The sequence below is a fragment of the Grus americana genome, chromosome 29 (assembly GCF_028858705.1).
Source record: "Grus americana isolate bGruAme1 chromosome 29, bGruAme1.mat, whole genome shotgun sequence".
NCBI classification, from domain to species: domain Eukaryota; kingdom Metazoa; phylum Chordata; class Aves; order Gruiformes; family Gruidae; genus Grus; species Grus americana.
In genome coordinates, this window is record NC_072880.1 from 2,167,246 (window position 1) to 2,177,396 (window position 10,151).

Sequence of the window (10,151 nt, forward strand, 5' to 3'; positions counted from 1 at the left end):
TCAACGCTGCAACGTAAAACTAGCGAGCGGCGCTTTGAGTCCACGTTATTTCGGAGCAGCAGACTGAAGGAGAGTAAAGGACAATTAGCAGAAAAATGCCAAGGTGAGAGCAAAACGACCAAAAAAGCCCATACGGGGAAGAGAAAACAAGGAGTCTGGGGGCTGCTGGGGGTCCAAGCGAACCCCATTGGCAAGCCATCGAGGAAACGGGCTCGCCGGCACACCGAAACACCCGAAACGGCCGTACGGTGCCCAGCAACTTATTAAGACATCCTTGGTGGCTTACAGCAAGCCTTCCCGACCTCTCGTTCTTTCGATTTATCCAAATCTCAACAAAACACGTTGACTAAATACGGCTGAGCTCGGAAGGGAGGTTATTTTAAAACGGGTTTGCTGAAGAAATTCAGGATCTGATCCTCCATTAAAGCTGTTCCTTTAAAAAACGAGTATATTAGCATCTTTCCCCTATTTCAGCGGACACGTGTGTTGATCCGGGGTTACTGAACACGCATCACGTTAAACCGGTGCCTTCGAATCAAGAGCGGACGCACCAAAGCGTCCCTTCTCCTTGGCGCGGCCACCGGTTTGTTGAAATTGTTGCAGGGACTAAAACAATGAGCTATTGGAATGCCAAATCGGACTCACGCTGCACTAGTAGGTATTTTAAATTGTCAGGTCTCCAAGATTAAATTAGAATCAGGGACTTTAATAAGAAGCAAGTTAAGGAGTGATTCACAGAAGGGGAAAACGCGTTAGGTTTGGACTTATTCAACAACAAGGGACGATTACCAAGCAACCATTTTGAAACTCTCTGGAAGTCTGCATCTCACTGATTGATTTCCTTTCACTCAAAATTTCCTTTTAAAAACAACAAAACCAAATAAATCTAAAAAGCATCATCTCTTGGCCTGCAGCAAAGGTGAGCCAGACGGCGCGCGTCGTTACTAGATGAGTTTGAGGAGCGGAAAAGCTTCGTTCCGGAGACGGGAGCAGCATCCCGCTTGGTGAAATCACTACGAACCACCACCTAAAGAGTGGTTTTAAACTGAGAGCAAACTGGGAGCAGCTACTCCCCGGTCCAAGCCCCGGTACGGATCTTCACTCAGCCGCCTAACCGAAACAACGATCCAACTTTAACAGAGGAAATCTGTAAAGTTGCCTACGGTTACGTAGCAAGTCACGCAGCATAAAGGACAAGTAGCGTTTCCATTCGATCTCTCAGTCCCTCGCTAAACCCAGGGAGGTGCCGGAGCGCGGACGGAGAGCCTACACCTGGAGATGTTAATAAAGATGCTGCAGAGTTTCATTAACTTTACGCAGTTTGTTTCAGGATACATACAGAGCTCTCAGTGACCAACTGGGAAAACAAACAAACAAACAAAAAATTTATATATAAAAGAACCATTTTTAAATGGCAAAGTGTTTAAATTTAAAACTCCAGATTACAAAAAAACCCTCCCTAAAACATTACGATTGGCAAAGCATACGGGGCCTTCGAGAGAATGTCCTGCCCCCTCCCTCCCTCAGCTCCTCTCAGCAGCGAGGAGTTTCAGCTCTTTTGTCTTTTCAGGGACTAAGTTAATTTTATTCTACTCAAACAGTGACTCTGCTGCAGACAAAAGGAAAAATGAAGACCCACTGCAGTGAAACAAGTTTTATAATTCATTAAAGTGAATTATCTTTCTTCTCCTACAAACTGCGTTAGGCAGTCGGGAAAAGAAAAAAGAAGGGGCGGTGGTGGGGGGAAGACAACTGTTAAAGCCAGAACTTGTCGGCAGGAGGATTTCAGGTTATCCTTCTCCCTCCACATCGCCTCTGCTCCTCGAAGGGACGATACCGGGACGACAGAGCGAGATCTCGCGCGTTCGCTTTGCGATGTCGATGAGAAAGCTGACTTACATCCCAAAGCACCTCGCCAGGGCAAACGGTTTGGGGGAAAAAGAGGCTGATTTAGTGTCCGACGAGAGGCGTTTCAGGACAACACATCCTCCTTCCTTGCCGGGAGCTTGAAGAAACACATTTCCATCTCTTTTCTTGCTGGTAGGGACGCGACCAAAATATTCAGGTTCTTCAGAAGAGGGGAAAGGCAACGTGTGCAGAAGGGTTTCCATTCCCTGCAAATATTTATCTTTATGCAGGTTTTGGTGATTAAAAATCCTGTTTCTAACCCCCGATACCGAACCAGAGGGTTAACTGGCATGAAAGATAAGTAGTTAAACGTTTTTGTCTTCATGTATCAGAGCATACAGCTGCTCTGCTCCCAGGTACGGACAGGGCACGACCCAAAGCCACCGGTCCAGGAGATGGAAAACGGGCAGCAAGCAGCAGCGTCCTCTTCCCCGAAATGACAGACGGGTTTTGGTTAGGTCTAATCCCAAAGAAACAGGATCCTTGCATTCGTTTTTCTGAGATTCAACAAAAATGAGACCTAAATCCGGGATACGCTGGAAAAATACACTTGTTGGCTTCTGGTCACCAGGAAGCTCAAGTCCAGCAGCACCGCTACCACCGACCCTACAGGATCCAAAACCGGGTGTTTTAAGGCATTTTTAACTCTTCCGTTGAAACAAAGGGCGCGCGGCCACAAGTTATTTTATTATTAGCACCCTCTGCCCCCCGCGCAGCCGTAACGAGCTGCTATTTTGACGCAGGCGCCCAAAAGACGCTGGCGCAAGGCTCCGGCAGCCGGCACGCTGGGAGAGCGCATGCACCAACCGCACCACCGAGACGGCACCTCGCGTTTGCATATTCAGCAGCGGCGAGGTTTGCCGTTAAAGGCCAGGCATGAAAAATTTAGGCAGGAAAAGAACCGCTACGAGAACGCCAACTGCTGCGACGAAAACGAGTAAGCGGGAGGAAAATGCACCGCTCGGGGCAGATCCTCGAGCACAACGGGACACTTTTCCTCCTTCCTCACCGCGGGACCGGAGGAGATACAGCTCATTTCAGCCCAAATCAAGAATTTCTCTGGCTTTTGCTTTCCGTCACCAACTTAATGGTCTTTTAATGCGCCTCTCGCAACTCTTTGGATCGTCCGGCAGGATGCTCCGCCAGCCTCGAGGAACCAGGCAGGGCTGCCTCTAATTACCGGCGGGACTCTGAAATCGGACAATTTCAGGGTTCAGCCCCAAAATACGCGCTCAAACCTGAGCGGTAGCACCCTCCATCCTGTGAAAGCCTGTTAAAGCCATCCCGGCACGTGTACGGCTTCACCGGAGTTGGTACCACCTACCTGGAAACACCGGCCGCCGCCGCCACGAAGCCAAAAAGCTTTGATTAGGGATGAAGCAAAATGGATGCGGCTTCGCAGGACCGACGTGCAACAGTCGCGTCGAGGCTCCGGGGATAAAAAAAAAAAAAGCCCCCAAGGCTCTTTATAGACTCCTCCGCGCCGGTCTTTGGTCTAATTTTAGAGAGGAGGCTTGGAAGCGCCTCTCCTCACACCCTCCAAATTCCAAGTGCTGGTCTTCAGAAGGATTTCAGGCATATTCCGGATACCGTTATCACAAATAACCGGATAATATTCCGCATCCGAGGGGCAGAGTTGCAAAAGGAATTGCGATCCGAAGTTTAGCGTTATCCCCCTTTCCTCAATACATCTTAAATAATCCTGTCTTTGCGAGGGCCGAGAGCAACTAGAAGCGATATGCCACGTTTATATGAAAATCGTGGAGAATAATGAAAAAAAAAACCGGAATAAATCCCAGCACTCTTCTCCGACCCACTTCCCATGGATGGGGACGAGTTTTCTGACGTCTGTGCACGCAACCAGGCGCTTGACAAACCCAAAAACATCCGACCTGGGATAATCACCCTCTCTGGTTTTGCATGGGACGAGACCGTAAGGTGACAGGAGGGAAGCGGTGCGTCACGACGAGGAAGCCCCTCTACCTTAGGGCAGCAACATCGGCAAACGGGCCAGAGCTCTGCTTGAAAACCCGGCGTCGTTTTGTTAGAAGTAGCACCTAGAGTTGTTAAAACAATCCGAGGGAGAACCTTGCTCTTTTATTTGTTATATAGAGCTCATCGCCCCTGTTACGTGGGTCACGCTGGAGAAAACCAGCAAAAACCAACCTGGAACTGCTTCAGTTTTCCTTGATTCCACGAAAAAAAAAAATCCTAATGGCATTCTTTAAGATTTTGGGCATTTGAAGGGGAGAGAGACCAATGAGTGAGGAATTCCTCCGAGGAAATAGACACGAGATGAAAAGTCGAGCCACGTCCATCGCCGGACCCAGGCACCACCACAACGCCGGGACGGCTTCCATCCTCTGCCAAATTAACGCGGGAAATAATTTCTCTCCAAATCAGGTTTGGCGCGTGAAGGTGGCGGTCTCCAGTTTAGCCGGAGGTCCGGGAAAGAGCAGGAAAGTTTGGGATGCTGTGCTCGGCGATGCTCAGGGAAGGGGGAAAGTCACCATCAGCCTCAACTGCTCCGTGGAGAGCTGGAAAGCACCAGGACAACCGCAGGTATGTAGCTCCATTTTAAGGTTAGCTAAACTTTATGTCCGTTCATTTCTAGCTTTAATTTAAAAAAAAAAAAAAAAAAAAAAAAAAGGCAGGAAAACATGAAGGCACATCCCAGGGGCCAGCGGAATCCCTCCGGCCACGAAGCTTTGTCTTTCACCCCAACCGCACCGTGAGAGCACGGGCAAGCTGGGAAAGCAAGACCCCAACCATCACCCGGGGCGGGTTGATTCGTCAAAGTCCCAATTTCAGAGTCACGTTCTTCAAGGGGAAAAAACAAAGAATTTAGAAAAAATAAAAATAAAAATCTCTTTTTCAAATGACCCAGATAAGCGTTTCGACTCCAGCTCTCAGAATAAGTACGCGCCACGGCAAAACGAGCCTCTCCCCAGGCAGACGGTCCACTGGGATGCGTGTGAGCACTGCTCCTCGCTTTTCCACGGAAAACTCCTGAAGAAAGCGCAGCTGAGGCGGAGAATATTTGCGATTTTTTTTCTTTTTAAATAGCCAAATTACCTGAAATACCGAAACCGATCAAGAGAAGCGACTTGAAGTCTATCCGTAAGAGCGAAGGAGAGAAACACAGGCTCATCGCAACATCTCACTTCCCAGGCCCCGTCGCTTGGTGCATCACCCCGCAATGCTGCAAACCAAGTTATGGAACAGCGATATATCATCCCACGTGTTTAAAAAAAAAAAAAAACCTGTAAAAAAAATAACCTACATGCAACACCCCCCCCTACCCCCCCAAAAAAAAAGTCATAGCAAATGAAACCCCAGCCATCTGTAACCAGGCTCCACCGCGAGATTAAGGAGCGGAAATCCATGAGTCTCAGGACAAAAACCAAAAACACGACTTTCCACAAAGGGATCGCTGGCGGCACCGAGGAGCTACGGAAGCAAATGGATCCCCAAACCGCGTCCACGCTCGATCTGCCCCCGCAGAAGCATAAAAGTTAAGTTTGTTCTCCATCTTCCAGCGGTCGATCCAACGCTATAAAACTGCAGCGGCATGTGGCACGGCCTGATAGGTTGAATTTCTGCGCGCGAGGTGGATAGTTTTACACGGGGATTAGATTTATAGCCAATCTCTCCCTCTTTTTTTTTTTTTTTCCCTTTAAAACAGAAACATTTTGCTGTCGTGCCTCAGCACAACTGCACGTTCGGTGCTCGCACACCAGCAGTTTTAAATACCACTCGAACCAAATACTTTAAAAAATAAAAGTTGCTCTCCGTGGGGGTTTTTTGGTGGGTTTGTTGGGTTTTTTTTCCACATTCCTTGTTCTTGTTATTGCCAAAACATTTTAAAAATCAGCGATTCTTACAACCAAGCGATGCAACAGGATTCCTTCCGAGCCGGGATGAGCGGGGACGCTCGTCAAAGGCTCCCGAAAAAGAGGTGAGTTATCCGGTACGCAGGGACTGCAAGATCAGGGTCCAGCGAGCGGTTTGTAACGGGGAGGGGAAGAACAAAGCGCAGAAAATTGTCAGTTAACAGGCAAATAAATCAAAATACAAAGCTCCAGTGATTGTTTTTCCTTGAACGCTGAAGGGAGTAGCGAGCGATGAAAGTAGCTCAGTGAATGAATCCGGGAAGCTCCTCTCATTTAAAGCCCCCTGCATCTTGCGAGTGGTTGATCGCGAGCCCCGCTCCGCTCCCTCGGAAGAAAACATTGGCAGAAAAGACACTTTCAAGAGCATCTTAAGTTTAATTAACTCCGCCGAGTAGATAGTTCTGCTCTCCCCCTCCCAGAAACGTCTGAAAGAAGGCAGCGATCCCCCACCCTGCGCCGAAGCAGCCGGGAGAACAGGAGGAACCGGGATGTTCCGAGCAGAGCCGGGTGCCACGACCGGCAGGAGCCCGTTAGCCGTCGGAAGAGGAAGCCGGGCCCCTCTCGGCACGGGCAAACCGCAGCGCTGCAAAGATGGATGCTCCCTGTCAGCTGCACGTCACATTCGGTTTCACGCAGCCTCGTGATCAGGAAAAGCGCCAAAGAGAAGGTTGCACCTCGCGCTGAAGATCTTAACGGCTCGGAAACCAGGTCGCCGACCCCAAAATGGGGCTTTTTGGTTGTCTCCCCACCGTCAGCAGCTCCAGGAGAACCAGGAATGCAACGAATTCCAGGCACGAGGCAGGGAGATCCCTACAGACGCTCGTCCGAGGGGACGTGAACCCCGTTACGGATAAGATGCAAACACAGCATTTCACCCCGAGGGTGCCGGGCCCCAGCGCCACCCCAGCTCAACGGCTGCACCGAGCTCCCCCAGCACCCGCACGAGCCGAAATCGTGTTTGGTTTGCCCCCGGTGACGGGAGCATCACGAGCCATTTCAAAATCTGATGCGCTGGAGAAGAACAGCGGCATTTCGAGGGGTGGGGGGCTCTGCCTGCACACCTAGACAGCTCAAACACGGCCAGCCCCTCGGCTCTCTGGTGAGAAGGCATGCCAGTAACCAACCACGCATAATCCTTAAAAACCACCGTCCTCTTGAACCGCTTGTTGTTGCAATCCTTCCCCAACCCCCACCGAAGAACACCGAGAAATAAGAGTCAAAACCTCCCACACCTTCTTCCAGAAGGACGCCGTTCCCCACGGGCTTGTACCCCCCCCCCCTTTCCTCCTCCAGCCTGTCAGCAGCCAAGGCAGGCTCAAAAGAAAAAAAAAAAAAAACATATATAAAAAAAAAAATATCCCTTTTCGGAGGGGGGTGATTTCAGCAAACAGAAGGCGAGGAAGGCAAGGCAGCTAAAGCGAATCAATACGATCACATCCATATGCTGTCGCTCTTCCTCCTTGCTTTCAGCTACCCTCCGCTTGCCCAAACCTCCTCCTCCTCCCTTCCTGGCAAAGCACCCCCCCACCATCAAAGAGACCCTTCTTTCTGGGCGCAGAGGGGAAGGGAAGGGCTATTTAAACGCCTGGAACGCTCTTATTTTGGGAAATTGAGCAAAGGGGAGAGAGGAACCGTGCCGCCCAGCTTCCCAAACGCCAAGTGAGGAAGGGCCTGCGCCTCCCCAGAAGCCCCCCCCCCGCCTCAATCCCCACAGCAAGAGGGGAAGGGGCGCAGGCAGGGCTGCCTGCGCTGCCCACATGGAAGGAGGAGGCAGTTGCTGGACTCTCTCGCTCCACGTTAAAACCGAGATATGAAAGTTTTCCTGGCTGCCCCCATCCCGGTTTTGACGTGGGGAAGCAGCATCGGGAAACGGGGACGGGTTGGGGTGGGGGGAGCGAAGAAAGGAGACAAAAATCCTGCAAAGCAGAAAACCTGGTTTCCAAATCGGCGACGGAGCGAGGCAGGGAGTCAATCACCCGTTCCCTAACGAGGGAACAGGGAAACGCCGCGATGGCAACGCGGAAGGAAACGGGAAACGCAGAAGGAAACGGGAATCACTCCCAAAACCCAGCAGAAAAGGAGGGAACAAAGGGGGTGTCCCCTCCGGTTGACGGTGGGGGGAGCAGCCAGCCCCGAGCCCCCCCATCACAGAGGGCCGCTCCATCGCAGCATCGCTCCCCACGAAGCGGCAGTACCCAGCCCCAACCCCGAGGATGAGGACGGAGGGGGGGACGGGACACGGACCCCGCTCCCCCAAATCCCTCCAGGTGCGCAGAGAGGCAGCTGCTCCCGCCCCGCTCCGTCGCCTCTGGGTAGAAGGAGGCGGCCGCCTCCTCCCCGCGCTCCCTTGCCCTGGGGACCCCCCCCACGCACCCCAGGCCCGGAGCCAGGCAGCGCCCGCACCCCGCTTTCCCACCGCCCCCGGCCCAGACGGCCCCGCCCCGACCCAGACGGTCCCCAGCCGGGCAGGGACCGGCCCCCCCAGCCCTGGAGGAAGAGCCAACACCCCGTTTTACCACGGGGTATCCCCGCCCCCAGCCCTCCTCACCCATTCCCAAGGGCTGGGCCAGCCCCTGCACCCCCAAACCCTGGGCTCTGCCCCCCCCAAAGCCCTTGGCACTCTATTCCCCCCAAGCCCCCCCACGCCAGCTCCGCACTGTCCTAGTGGCAGCCCCAGAAGCCCAGGGCTCTGTCCCCCCCCAACCCCTCTACTCTGCCCCCGCACACCCCTCAGCTCTGTCCCCCCTCAAACTCCCCAGCTCTGCGCCCCCTCAGCTCTGCCCCCCCAAACCCCCCCTCAGCTCTGTCCCCCCTCAAACTCCCCAGCTCTGCCCTCCTCAGCTCTAAACCCCCCACCCCTCTTGCTCTGCCCCCGCACACCCCCTCAGCTCTGTCCCCCCTCAAACTCCCCAGCTCTGCCCCCGCCTCAGCTCTGTCCCCCCAAACCCCCCTCAGCTCTGCCCCCGCCTCAGCTCTGCCCCCCCAAACCCCCCTCAGCTCTGGCCCCCTCAGCTCTGCCCCCCCAAACCCCCTCAGCTCTGGCCCCCTCAGCTCTGCCCCCCCAAACCCCCCTCAGCTCTGTGTCCCCTCAGCTCTGCCCCCCCAAACCCCCTCAGCTCTGCCCCCTCAGCTCTGCCCCCACAAAGCCACAACCCTCCCCACCCCCACCCCCGGCCCTCCCAAATCCCCCAGCTCTCCCCCCCCCCCCAACCCCCTGGGCTCTATCTCCTGCCAGCAGACCCCCCCAAACCCCACGGGGGCCGCCCCCCAAGCGCAGACACCCCCCTCCCTCCCCTCAGCCCCTGAGCTCGGGCCCCCCCCACCCTCAGGCCCTGCCCCCCCCCCAACACCCCCACCGGGCCCTGCCCCCCCCCCCCCCCGACACCCCCACCCCCCCAGGGCCCGGCTCCCCCCGCCCCCCCAGCCCTCACCTGGCTCGGGGGGCGCCGCCCTGGGGGCCGGGGCCGCCGGTGGGTGCCCTGGGGCCGAGCCGGGGCCGGGCCGGGCCGGGCGGGCGGAGCAGACGCGGCGCCGCAGCCACCAGCCGCCGCGGAGCGCAGCCGGCACCACCACAAACAATGCCGCTGATTGGGCAGCGGCCCTGCCGCTCTAGCCCCGCCTCCCGACCCCAGACGCGACGCCCATTGGTGCGGTGCGACGACGGACGCGGCGCCCCGTCAATCGAATCGGTCGGCCTCCTCGCCGGACCCGCCTCCCGCTTCTTACTGGCGGGCGAGCGCGAAGATTGACGCGGGACTCCGCCAATGGAAATCCCCAGAGCGTCCCCGCGGGGCGCCTTTAATGGGTCCCCGAGCCTGGACATCCGGGTACCGCTGGCCGCGCGCGATGTCGGCGGGCAAAAACCACCCCCGCGCCCGCCCGCCCGCTCGCGGGGGAATTTGGGCCCGAAGCGGCCGCCGTAGCCGCCCTGCCCCGGCCCACGTGGCTCCCGGTACGCGGGTGCACGTGGCCCGGCACGACGCCGCGGGGGAGGGGCGGTACCCCGGGACCGGGCAGGGCCGCGCGCTAACACCCCCCACCCCCACCCCCCACCCCCTCCCGGGATCGCCGGGCAGGGCCCCAGCGCCGAGGAGGCCTCGCTCCGGCCCCGAGGCCTCTGCCAGGCCCCAAGATGGCGGCCGTGGCCACAGGCCAGCGCTCCCGCCCCTCCCCTCCCCCCCGCCCCGGGGGGGTCCCGGTCCCCCTCGACGCCCCCCAGCCCCCCCCCCCCACCCCCCTAAGAAGGCGGCGGGGAAAGCAGCAGGGAAAATACCGCAGCGGCTTTTATTTACAGACCCCCGGGGCGGGGGGGGCTCCTATTGCACAGTGCGGGGGGGGGGGGGCGGCCCC

General features: G+C 56.0%; 1 protein-coding gene across 1 annotated transcript in view; it reads right to left on the reverse strand.

Moving 5' to 3' along the window:
• Positions 1-9,362, reverse strand: part of GATAD2B (GATA zinc finger domain containing 2B) — a 40,084-nt gene extending 30,722 nt beyond the window's left edge. Inside the window, exon 1 of the mRNA XM_054806358.1 lies at positions 9,233-9,362. The gene's annotated coding sequence lies outside the window, so the exon portion shown is untranslated. The remainder of the gene's footprint in view (positions 1-9,232) is intronic.
• Between the last annotated feature and the right edge of the window lie 789 nt (positions 9,363-10,151).